Here is a 13,189-nt window from a genome sequence, read left to right as displayed (position 1 = left end):
TTTCATTCTTATTGGCTCATATTAGTTATATATAACATTAGAATTCATTTTGACACAATTATAAAAGCATGGAATGTAATTTAATTCAGTCCCCAGTACTTTGCATTATGCTTCCTCTTCCCTCCCCTGTTCCCTTTTCTCTACTTTGAGCTTTCTGCTATTTACTTGCAGTATTTTTTTTTAAATTAGTGTCTTGTGGATGTACATGATGGTGAGATTCACTGTGGTATATTTATATATGTACATAGGAAACTTAGGTCAGGTTCATTCCACCATTTTCCCTTATCCTGTTCCTCCTCTCTCCCCATCAATCCCTTTCCACTACTCCAATAATTTTCTATTTTGATAGAATTCACCCTTCTTCCCTATTTCTCTTCTTCCCCACTTTATTTTGGACCAGCTTCGGTATCATATGTAGATTTTAAAAGTAATAGTAACAATCTCTGTAAGTGAACATAGTATAAAAATCTGATTTGACATCCTTTTCTATTTCCACAGTGATTCTCTTTCATTGGAAATCTCTATATACTCTGCCTCATCCCTGTTTTTTTTTTTAATATTTATTTTTTGATGTAGATGGACACAACACAATGCCTTTATTTTTATGTGGTGCTGAGGATCCAACCCAGGTCCCGCCCGTGCTTGGCCAGTGCTCTACCACTGAGCCACAATCCCAGCCCCTCATTCCTGTTTTTTTAAGTTGCCAGTTCACCTTACAGCTTATAGTGATAGAGGAGAAGTCCAAAGTCCAGATGGTCCACCAATTATGATGGTTCAACTTAATAATTTTTGATTTCATAATTCTGCAGAAGTATAGCCATACAACAATTCTGGTTTTTTTTTTTTTTTTTTTTTTTTTTTACTTTCAGTATAATATTCAGTAAATTACATGAGCTGGGTGTGGTGGTACATCTTGTAATACCAGCGACTCAGAAGGCTGAGACAGGAGGATGATAAGTTAAAGGCCAGCCCTAGCTAGGCCCTAGTAAACAACTTGGTGACACCTTTCTGTTTCCTTCACATCCCCACCAATTCTTTTCACCTTTCATTTTTTTGGTAATTGCCAGTCTAATAGGTGTGGGTGACTTCTCATTATGATTTTGATTTGTGTTTCCCTAATGATTAGTAATATTGAACTATTTTTATGTCTTCTTTTGAGGAATGTCTATTCAAGTTTTCAGTCCATTTTTACATCAACTTATTTTCTTCCTATCGAGTTACATGTATGGTTTGCAGCTATTTTCCCTCATTCCATAGGTGATATCTACCCCTTGTTGATTGTTTCCTTTGCTGTGCTAAAGCTTTTTATTTCATATAATCTCATTTGTCTATTTTCTTTGGGTTAGACAAAGAGCTCATGTTTGGGAGATATCCAAAAAAATTACTGCCTAAACACAGCATGAAGCTTTCCCCCTAGGTTTTCTTTTAGCATTTTCAGAGTTTCAAGTCGCATGCTTAATTGTTTGATCTCCTTTGAGTTGAATTTTGTCTATGGTGTGTGCATGTGTATTAGTGAGTTTGTTGTTACCATAATAAAATACATGAGAACGAATGTTTAAAAGAAATAGATTTATTTAGTTTGCAGTTTTGGATTCTGAAAGTTCCAACAGCATTGTGACAGCTCTGAGAAGGGCCTGTTGGTACATCCCATCATGGCAGTGGACATCACAATGGCAGGGGCATGTTCAGGAACAAGAGATCACATTGTCAGATGAGAAGGCAAAGAGCAATTCAGAGTTCAGGTTTGCTTTTGTAACAACTTGCACTCATAAGAACTAATGAAGGGATACCACAATAACTGTTTTTTATTGTTGTTGTTTGTTTTTGTACTGGATATTGAACCCAGGGATTCTTAACTGCCAGTCTGGCTGGGCACAAATGCCGCAGTCTGGCTGGGCACACAATCACGAGCCACCACACAGCTTGTAGATTCAAACAGCAACTCTTTATTCCCGAACTCACACCAGCCGTCTACAATCACGTTCTGGGGAAATCCACGTTCTCTGCCCAAATCCACGTTCTCTGGGCTTCTATCTCCAAAATATACTGTCTGAATCCCGTGAGAACTCAAGGGGAACTCAGGCAGCAGGATACGCCCTATTCCCAGGAGGAATAATCTTAAACCTTAAACCTGGAACCTAAACTGGGAACGCCCTAAACACGATTATTTTAAAACCGGGAACACCCTAATCTGCCTTGGTCCTTGAGCAAGGTCACCTACATTCAATGTCGCTGCAACATGTCAGCAACATGGGGTACGCTGGCAAGGAAATTGTCATACCTACTTGGCTAATGGCTCCCAGCATCTCCCCCCTTCTGATTAATTAAACAACAAGCAATGTGGCTTAAGGACCGTGCCTGGTAGGTTGTCCAATTCAACGTATGGTTCTTACCCGTCATCGGAAAACTGACCTTTAGGCGTCAGCCTCCTGTCTTAGGTTGATACCACTGCAATTGGATCATACCCGTCACTGACTACCGGTCCAGCATAAGCCATTGGCCCCCAAATTTTAGACCATCATTAGCAGAAGGGAGGAGGATACAGAAATGCCACGACACCAAGCCAATTGACGGCTCCTTGGGAAAAAATTGCATCACTGGTGACACCATCAGCAAAGATATGTCAGCACTACCACAATTAACATGGGGTGCGCTGGCAAGGAAATAAAAATTGCATCACTAGTGACACCATCAGCAAAGATATGCCAGCATTACCACAATTCGCTGCACCAAACGATAGTTACATAGTCCAGGCAAGTTCTGCAAGCAGTTCAAAGCAGAGGAATCTATCAATATGTCCATTTCCTCCCAAAATCCGTTTCCTCCCAAAGTAAGTTGACTCTTTGATTGAGCATTACTTGTTGAGTTCTTCACCGGCACTGGGATGGAGATAGGAATTCTGGCAATGATGCTAGAGAGACATTATCCTGAAAAGAATTATTAAATATAATGAAAAAGAAAGGTGAAAGTAAACAAACAGATCTGTTAACCTACTTTAAAAACAATCCTTAACAGCCTTTTACCTAATTTAAACTAGTAAACAAACAGATCTGTTAACCACCTTTAAAAACAATCCTTAACAGCCTTTTACCTAATTTAAATTAAACCATTTAAATCACGTGAATAAAAATAATAATAATTCGGATCCATTTTTTCATGAGCGCTCCTCATATAAGAAATATGGACATACGCACATACAGACATACAACACAAAACACAAGAGTGTACACAAACGTACAACACATAAGAAAATAGTAAAGGCCTTGTAGTTTTACCTAGGTGAAATCTCCATTGCAATGTTTAAAAACTCCACAGTCAAAAAATAAAACTGATCAGAAAAACATTAACCTAGGTTTGTATGAGCTCAAAAAATAAAAATAGAACCTTATGATGTGGAAAAATGCAATAATAAAATAGCTATTGAAAAAAGCATCCTGGTTAATCACTGTCGCAGATGTAAGAATGGCCAAGCTGGAGTTCTGGATATCAGCTGTTATGGATTTGAGTCAAATCATCTTCTTTTCGATCTGTAGAGACTGTTTTAGTTAATCTCTCTGGAATCCAAATGGGCTGCTGTTCTCCCTGTGGAAAAACACAAACAGACCCCCGACTCCAGACAATCACTGGGTCAGGACCTTTCCATTGTCCTGTTAGAATATCTTTCCAAAGTACTTTAGGCTTATGTACATTTTTTGGATACATATGTCTTTCTGCAGCACTAAGTCCTGATGAATCCAAATTTAAAAAGTTTAGAGTAAAAAGCGTTATTTTAAGTTTATCTTTGGGGGATATACCCCTTTCCAATTCCCTCTTTTTGCTTTAATAAGTATGTTTTAATAGTTTGATGAGCTCTTTCAACTATGCCTTGTCCCTGTGGATTGTATGGGATTCCTGTTATATGAGTCTATAGCTAAAACATGCCAGGTTTTTGGCAAAGCAGACAATTGAGGAATCCCTGATTGAGCAGGTCCCATAATAACCATCTCATTATTAATGGCTCTTAAATCTTGCAATAATCTCCATTTACCATATTTCTTTTTGATGACAAAAATGGGAGTATTATGGGGAGATATGGAAGGTTGTATATGTCCTTCCGCTAATTGTTGTTTGACCAGATCATGGGCTACTTGTGTCTTTTCTTTGGTCAGGGGCCACTGAGGAACCCACACTGGTCTTTCTGATTTCCAAGTAATTTTGATTGTCTCAGTGGCCCTTTCTGAAAATCCAACCCATGTCTGTCTGTTCCTTGATCTATTTGTACTGGTGCTGCTATACCTTGCCCTTGTTTTCCTAATCTTTTTTCTTTCCTAAAGCCTTGTTTAGCCCTAGTAGTGGGCGCATTAGGATTGATGTTATTTGTTAACGTCAAACCTAATTGATCTAGGACATCTCGTCCCCATAAATTTATAGGAAGATGATCCAATACATATGGCTGTATAGTTCCTTCACATCCTTCAGGATCCTTCCAATCTAATATCATAGAACTTCTATGGGGATTAGTCGCCACTCCTAGGCCTCGAAGCGTTTGAGTGGCTTGTTGTAATGGCCAATGTTTTGGCCATTCTTGACGAGAGATGATGCTAAGGTCAGCTCCTGTGTCCAGTAGCATTAAACTCATGACCTTGAATATTTAGTTTTAGCATTGGGCGAGAATCTAAATTTAAAGACAACATAGCCCAATCTACACCTGTGGAGCCTAATCCCCTGGAACCTCTTTCTACACTATGACTAGGAAATTTATTATGCAGGCTGGGTATTATTAACAACTGTGCTATTCTATCTCCAGGTGAAATTACTGATATACCTCTTGGAGAACTAGCTATAATTTTTATTTCACCTACATAATCGGGATCAATTACCCCAGGACTTATCATAAATCCTTTTAATGTAGATGAACTACGTCCCAATAATAAGCCTACTGTTCCTTGGGGAAGAGGTCCTTTTACTCCTGTGGGAATGATTTGAACTCCCATCTCTGGAGTTAATACTGCTCTGGCAGAGGCGCAGATGTCCAACCCTGCGCTTCCTCGGGTTTGTCTGATGAGGGATTTAATGGACAATGTGTCCTGGGCACTAGCCTGATGGTGTTGCTGGGTTCCTCCACTGCCCCGTAGATTTGTGGTTGTGGGCCCCGGGGCATTGGGCCCCCCTGTCAGTTTTTTGGCAATGGAGCCTGATGCCTTTCTCCACGATATCGTGGATAAATACCTGGTCTTTGTCCGTTTTTTGATAAGGGAGTACCTTCTATGGTGGTTTGAGAACGGCATTCATTAGCCCAATGTCTCCCTCTACGGCATCGTGGGCAAATACCCGGTATTCTATTCCTTTGATACCTACTTTTGTTAAACCCTTCTCCTATGGGGCAATTCCTTTTAAAATGTCCTGTTTGTTCACAATCATAGCATGTTTTTGGCCTGGCATCTAAAGCCTGTTGTACTGCAGCTGCCAAGACTTGCCCTTGTTCATTAATATCTCTACATAATTTAATATATGTGTTTAAATCTTCATGTCTCCATGGTCTAATAACCTCTCTGCAGCAACGATTTGCTTGGTCATAAGCCAGTTGTTTTATTAATGGCATTGCTTGTTCTGTATCCCCAAAAATTTTGGCAGCCGTTTCAATTAGCCTATCTACAAAGTCAGCGTAAGGTTCATTAGCTCTCTGTATTACCTTAGATAGCTGACCTTGTAAATCTCCATGTCCTTGTAAAGTCTTCCATGCCCTAACTGCGTCTGCAGCAATTTGTGCATATATAGCAGGATCATATTCAATTTGTTGCCGTTGACCCTCATAAGGTCCTTTTCCTAACAACATATCTAGATTTCTTTGAGGGTAACCGGCTGCTGCATTTCGCCTAGCTGTCTCCGTGCAAAATTCCTCATTGGCAACCTTCCATAACAAATATTGTCCTCCATTTAGTACAGATTTACACATGCTAGCCCAATCTGCTGGTGTCATGTCCAAGTTAGTAATGGACTCGACCATGCTTACCGTGAAGGGAGCTTGGGGACCATAGGTTGTTACAGCCTCCTTTAACTGCTTCACTGTTTTAAAATCTAAAGCACGGTGAATTCGCTGCCCTCCTGCCTGTTCAAGTACAGGGCATGCTAATCTTTGAGGTCCTGTCTCAGGATCCCATTTATCAACTACGGGGTTTGAGGGCCACTCAGCTGTCTCCATTGGTGGGGCTGTTGGTTGAATTACGCCCTCTTGTGATAAAACGGAGTTAGTAACAGCCTCCTGTTGTGGCCTTTTTCCTAACAACCCCTTTTCCTTTAAATTTTCTTCCTCTGTCTGACTAGCTCGAGAGACCTTCTCTTTTGTTTGATCTAAAATGTCTTTCTCCATGGTCTGAACCTCTAACAATTTACTTAACATCTTTTCGGTTTGTTTTTTACTAATTTCTAATCTACTATAAAGATAACGCAACCCAATAAGATAGCACAAAACAAAGCCGAAACTGAATGAAACAAAAACGGAATAAAAAATCATTGTATCAATTTTCTCTTCCTCAGGGCCGACAAACTTCAAACCTTTAGTCAACCATTTTTTCCAGTTTGCCTGAGAAATTTCTAGGGATAGGCAGCTTGAAACAAAAACAAGATAAATCAAAACAATAACACATTGTTTTTTGAATTGGTCACCCATTCTTTCGCTCTTCCTCAGGGGCGAGCAATTTCACTTACCTCCAAGCTTCAGAAGTTCCCCGCACGGGACGCCAAATGCCACAGTCTGGCTGGGCACACAATCACGAGCCACCACACAGCTTGTAGATTCAAACAGCAACTCTTTATTCCCGAACTCACACCAGCCGTCTACAATCACGTTCTGGGGAAATCCACGTCCTCTGCCCAAATCCACGTTCTCTGGGCTTCTATCTCCAAAATATACTGTCTGAATCCCGTGAGAACTCAAGGGGAACTCAGGCAGCAGGATACGCCCTATTCCCAGGAGGAATAATCTTAAACCTTAAACCTGGAACCTAAACTGGGAACGCCCTAAACACGATTATCTTAAAACCGGGAACACCCTAATCTGCCTTGGTCCTTGAGCAAGGTCACCTACATTCAATGTCGCTGCAACATGTCAGCAACATGGGGTACGCTGGCAAGGAAATTGTCATACCTACTTGGCTAATGGCTCCCAGCACTTAACCACTGAGCCACATCAAAACCCTTTTTATTATTTATTTATTGATTGATACTGGGGATTGAACTCAGGGGCACTCAACTGTGGGGAGCCACTCCAAATGCATGCACCTTTAAGTCCTGATGCACCACAGGGATCTGAAAGACTCAGATAAATAAGATGAGTAGGCCACACCCAGAGGGGTTGAGTTAAATTTATCTGTTCCCTTGTAATCTTAATCCTTGCCTCATTTGAGTGGCTTCTTCCCCATAAAAGGGTACAGCACATGCTCCTCGCTCTGTCTCTTTACAGGGACCCCTAAGGTCAGAGGAGCCACCACAGGACCCAAAGAAAAAGGTATTTCCATGTCTCTGTGTGGTTATTTCGTGTAGCCCAGTTCACCTGGAGTGACCTTGATGTTTAGTCGTGAGATGTGACACTCAACCACTGAGCCACATTCCCAGCCGTATTTTGTATTTTATTTAGAGACAGGGTCTCACTGAGTTGCTTAGGGCCTCACTTTTTGCTGAGGCTGGCTTTGAACTCATGATCTTCCCGTCTCAGCCTCTGGAGCCACTGGGATTACAGGTATGTGCAACCACACCCGGCTTTTATAATTTATTTTAAGACAAAGTTTTGCTAAATTGCACAGGACCTTACTAAGTTGCTGAGGATGGCCTTGATCTTGTGATAGTTCTGCCTCAACTCTTGAGACACTAGGATTATGGGTGTGAACCACCACACCCAGCTACAATACTACAAAAACTGCTTAATACCCTGCTCAATGACCTAAGGGCTTCCACTAGGCCCCACTTCTTCAAGGTCCATAGAGTGTCTCATTATTGACACAATACGGACAAAATTACCACTCCAAGAGACCTTGGGAGATAAACCATGTTCAAAAGGTAGTGTGAGGCAAGGCTCCAATTCCATTCCACATGTGGATATCAGTTGATCTGATGCCATTTATTAAAGAAGCTTTTCTGTCCTTTTTTTTTTTTTCTCTTGGTACTCCTGTCAAAGATTAGTTGGCCAAAGATGCAAGAATTTATTTTTGGACTTTCTAGTCTGTTCCATTGATCTGTACATCTGTTTGTTTTAGATAGCATCATACTTTTTTAATTAGAGTACTTCTATTATGCATTTTTAAGTCAGGAAGTGTGATGCCTCCAGCCTTGGTCTTCTTACATGAGATTGCTTGGACTATTTGGAGTCTTTTGCTGTTCCATAAGAATTTTAGGATATTTTTCTGTTTCTGAAAGAATGCCACACCATTGGGAATTTTTTAGGAGCACATTAAATCTATGCTCACTTTGAATAGTATGGAGATTAAACAATATTATTTCTTCCAGTCACAAATATAATATATATTCCCACTTATCTTTGTCTTCTTTACTTTCCTGTTTTTGTGTTTGAGAATTTTCAGAGTATAGGTCTTTCATTTCTTATTTTATTATTTTTGTTGATATTGTGCTTTTTCTTAATTTTATTTTGGATAATTGGTATTTATGTATAATAATGTGAGCATTTTTTTTTTTTTTTGTAATGTTGAAGATTGAATCCAAGAGTGCTTAATCATTGAGCTACATTATCAGTTCTTAGTCTTAAATTTAAGTTACTACATTAGCCAGACTGGCAATGAATTTGCAATTTCTCCTATCTCAGCCTCCTCAGTATCTAGGATTATAGGCACATGCCACCATGCCTGGATAAATGTGCCCCATTTTTTACATGTTGATTTTGTGTCTTTCAATTTTATTGAATTGGTTTATTCTAACTTTTTTGAAATTTAATGCTCATAAATATATAATCACATTTCCTGCAAACAGATATACTTTTTTTTTTAGTCCTTCTTTACCAATTTAGAGACCTTTGTTTCTTTTTCTTATTTAATTCCTGTGGCAAGGAATTCTACTATGCTAAATAGAAGTGGTAAGAGTGGATAACCTTTCCACTTTTAGGTAAAACTTTCAGGTTTTCCCCATTGGTTTTGATGTTAGTTATAGGTCTTTCCTATGTTGAGAGAAGTTCTTTGTTTACCTAACTTGTTGAGTTTTTAATCCTGAAGGGACATTGAACTTGTAAAATGCTTTTTCTGAGTCTATTGAGATGATCCTGTTCTTTTCTTCTTTGTATTGTAAATCTGGTTTATCACATTTATTGGTTTATATATGTTGAACCATCCTTAAGAATCATTTCCAGTTGATACTGGTGTATGATCCATTTAATGGGCTGCTGAATTTGGTTTGCTAGTATTTTATTGAAGATTTTGCTGCAAAAATGCGCATGAGGGATATGAATCCCCCTTTTTCCTCATTCAACTCAGCTAGTTTATGGTTTATTTCTGCTGTGTTTTATGACTTTCCGTGAGTTAAGTTATTTTTTATTTTCTTCTTCTTTTTTAAATATAAATATATTTATATGGTGCTGAGGATCAAACCCAGGGCCTCAGACATGCCAGGCAAGCACTCTACCCTTGAGCCATAACTCTAGTCCCTCTTGGTAATTGTCTGTATGTCACTGGAGACTCTGTTCATTATTATCAGATTACACAGCTTTTAATGATCAATCTTTAAGTTCTGATAGTATTTCTTTATGACTTCAAAATTTTCTTAGTTTGATCCTGGTTCTTTTTTTTTTTTTAAGTTTCACTATTTCAGTTAAATAATAGTAATTTTTTCTAACATTTCTTATTTATTCATCATTGTAATTTTATAATGTTTATTCATCTTTTATCCTGGCTATATTAGTTATAGTGAGTCCTTGTCTATTAAGTCCAACATCTAGTTGATTTTGGTGTTGGTCTCCATTAACTACCTTTTCTCTTGTGTATGGGTCATGCTGTCTTGTTTCTTTGTATTTTCAATGATTTTACAGTGTATCTTGGGAAATATGAATGAGATCTAATGATCTGGGATACTCTGAAGAATATTTTTTCAGGAAGTTAACTGGGTTTCACTCAATTCTAAATTCTCTATTGCAGCATGCACCAGCTGAAATTTCTGTTCAGTTCTGGTAGGCTATTCTGGACTGCTTGACATCTGTCTCAAATTATGCACTTCAGAAATTTGGTCAGAGTTTATATATACAATTTGGGACTTAATTCTCTCTGATTCTCCCATCACTTTCCAACTTGTCTGGTAGTACCAAATCATTCTTTATGTTCTTTGAATGAGTAAGTATATGTTGCTGAGTTTTAAATATCCCACCCAATGTCAGTTGATACTGATGTTTGCCCCCAATTGATGTTTGTTCCCTTCTTCCAAATATTGATTCAGTAATTTTTATTGTTGATGTTGCTTTATAGTTCCTTTAGGTTTACTCGTTTTTTTACATTTTTCCAAAGTTTCTTTCTTTCTGGTTTTATTTATTTTTATTTTTTGGTACTAGGGATTTAACGTGGAGGAGCTCAATCACTGAGCCATATTCCCATCGCTTCTTTAGAGATGGGGCCTCACTAAGCTGCTTAGGAGCTCACTAAATTGCTGAGACTGACTTTGAACTCATGATCCTCCTGTCTCAGCCTCCTGAGCTGCTGGGATTTTCAGGCATGTGCCACCATGCTCAGCCATTTTGTTCAAAATTTCTAATTGTGATCTTTATGTGAGATGTGCCGTTTTTAAAATGTATACCTCCAGGGTTTAATCCCTAGCGCCCCCCCCCGCTCCCCCCCCCCCCCCCCCCGCCAAAGTATACCTCCATTAGTACATTAACAATTACATGAAAGTGTTGTGAAGTATGGTAGCTTTTATAGAATACATTGTGTCTTTTCAAATTCAAATGTCATGGCCCTAATTCCAAATATGATTGCATTTGGTATAAACAGTGTTTAAAGATGTAATTAAGCTTACATGCAGCCATGGGGATGGGGCACTAATCCAATATAACTGGTGAACTTTTAAGAAGATGGAAAAACACCCAGGATGGGTGCACACAGAGGAGGACATGCGAGGACCCAGGGAAAAAGAGGACATCTGTAAACTACAAGGAGAGGCCTCAGGACAAACCTGTTGACACCTTGATCTTGAACTACCAGCCCCCAGGACAGTAAGAAAATAAATTCTTTTTATTAAAAAATCATATAATTCATGATATTTTGTTATAGTATCCCTAGAAGACTAAGATAGATTTAAGATTCTGCTGTAACAAATACCTAAATATGTGGAAGTAGCAATGGCACTGGATGATTGATGGAGGCTGGGAAATTTTTAAGGTGCATGCTAGCAAAAGCTTAGATTTCCTTCACAATTTTGTTGGCAGGGATATTGATGTTACAGCTGATTCTGGTGAGACTCAGACATAAAGGAGGAACATGATGTTGGAAACTGGAAGATAATCTTTGTTATAAAGTGATAAAAGCTTTCTAATTGTGTTCTAGTGTTTTTTGGAAAGTAGCTACTGCAAGTCATAAACTTGGATAGTTAGCTGAAGAAATTTTGAAGCATGGCTTTGAGAGTGCAGCCAGATTTCTCCTTACTACTTACAGTAAAATATAAGTTGAGAGAGATAAATTGAAGGATTGTTAAGAAAAAAATAAAAACAGAACTTAAAGGTTTGGAAAAATTCTCAGCCAATCTGTATTTCAAAAAATGAAAAAGCATATTTTAATGAGAACACCAAGGATGTATGTGGCTGGAAAATAATTTGATAAGATACTATGGATGTGAACCACAGAACTAATCCGTCATCTTAGCTAAAGCCAGGAGAAGATAGGGTGCTATGCTAGCAGAAACACTGCCAGCTGGGATTGAAGAGGACAGAAATAGAACAAAAATGGAGTATTGGAAGTCAGGGCTTCACAGGATGATAGGAGAGAGCTGTTCAGTTCCAAACATGTATTGACTTCAGAGATCAGCAGGGCTGCCTTTCTCATGGTGGGCCCAGAGATCATAGGCCTGTGGGAATGAGGTTGTCTCCTCTGTTTCACTGGACACACCTGACATGGAACAAATCTCAGACATGAGGGTGCAGCTCAAGGCCTCAGAGACTAGGCCACTGCTTAGGGCTGGAGGAGTAAGCCCACTTCTCCAGGGTGTCTCTAAAACAGGATTGCCATCACAGTGCGCCCAGCAGGGAGGGCCACCTTCTGAGAGTTCTTTATGTATTCTAGGTATTCATGTTCTCTCAGAAGAGTAGAGAGCAATGTTTTCTTTCAGTGGGTTCTTTTTTCACATATTCCTGTTTTTTTTTTTTTTTTTGAGGCTCAGAAACTTTTAATTTGATGCCATCCCATTTACTAACATTTGCCATATATCCCGAGCTTTGGGGGTCCTATTGAAAAAGTAGTTGCCTGTGCCTATGTGCTGGAGTGTTGACCCTAAATTTTCAACTTGATAATAAGTGAATCTATATTGACTATTTTTATTTTATTTGTCATCCTGGCTGGGCCATGAGATGTGCCAATATTGGATCAAATGCTCTAAATGTTGCTTTGAAAGATTTTTGTTTGTTTTTGTTTTTTAAATGAAATTGACAGTTCAAACAGTAGTCTTTGAGTAAAGCAGATTACTCTCTATAGGGTGGTAGGCTCATGCAAATAGAGGTTCTTCACAAAAAGTGGCAGTTTTGTCTCCAGACTGCCTTTTATTAGAGTGGAAACATCCATCCTTCCCAGTCTACTCTGCAGATTTTTGACTTATCTGATTGCGTATATATGTGAGACAGTTATTTACAACAAGTATCTCTGACTCTACTATAGAAGAATAGTAGAGTCAGAGATATCAAGAATGTACCTAGAGAGTCTCAGAAATAAAGCAATACTGAGAAGAAAAGGAATGTTCCACTTCTTTTGCCAATAAGACACGAGACCCTGGGCTGGGAGGACATATAATTTAGTAGAGGCATGACAGAGGGGTGTAGTGACTGCAGGCACTGAAAATAGAAATGTACCTGGCATTGGAATACACGGGGATATTTAAAATCAGGATGCAGAGACTGTGCAACACTGTGTTTGGGAAAACTGGAAAGTCACTGGCATCCTGTGCAGGTGACTGCAATGTCTATTGCAATGAGGACCTCAGAACCCCAGGTCGACAAACTTCTGATCACTATTTGTTGATG

The sequence above is a fragment of the Marmota flaviventris genome, chromosome 9, assembly GCF_047511675.1.
Source record: "Marmota flaviventris isolate mMarFla1 chromosome 9, mMarFla1.hap1, whole genome shotgun sequence".
Classification (NCBI taxonomy): domain Eukaryota; kingdom Metazoa; phylum Chordata; class Mammalia; order Rodentia; family Sciuridae; genus Marmota; species Marmota flaviventris.
Note: the sequence above shows the minus strand (reverse complement) of the source record.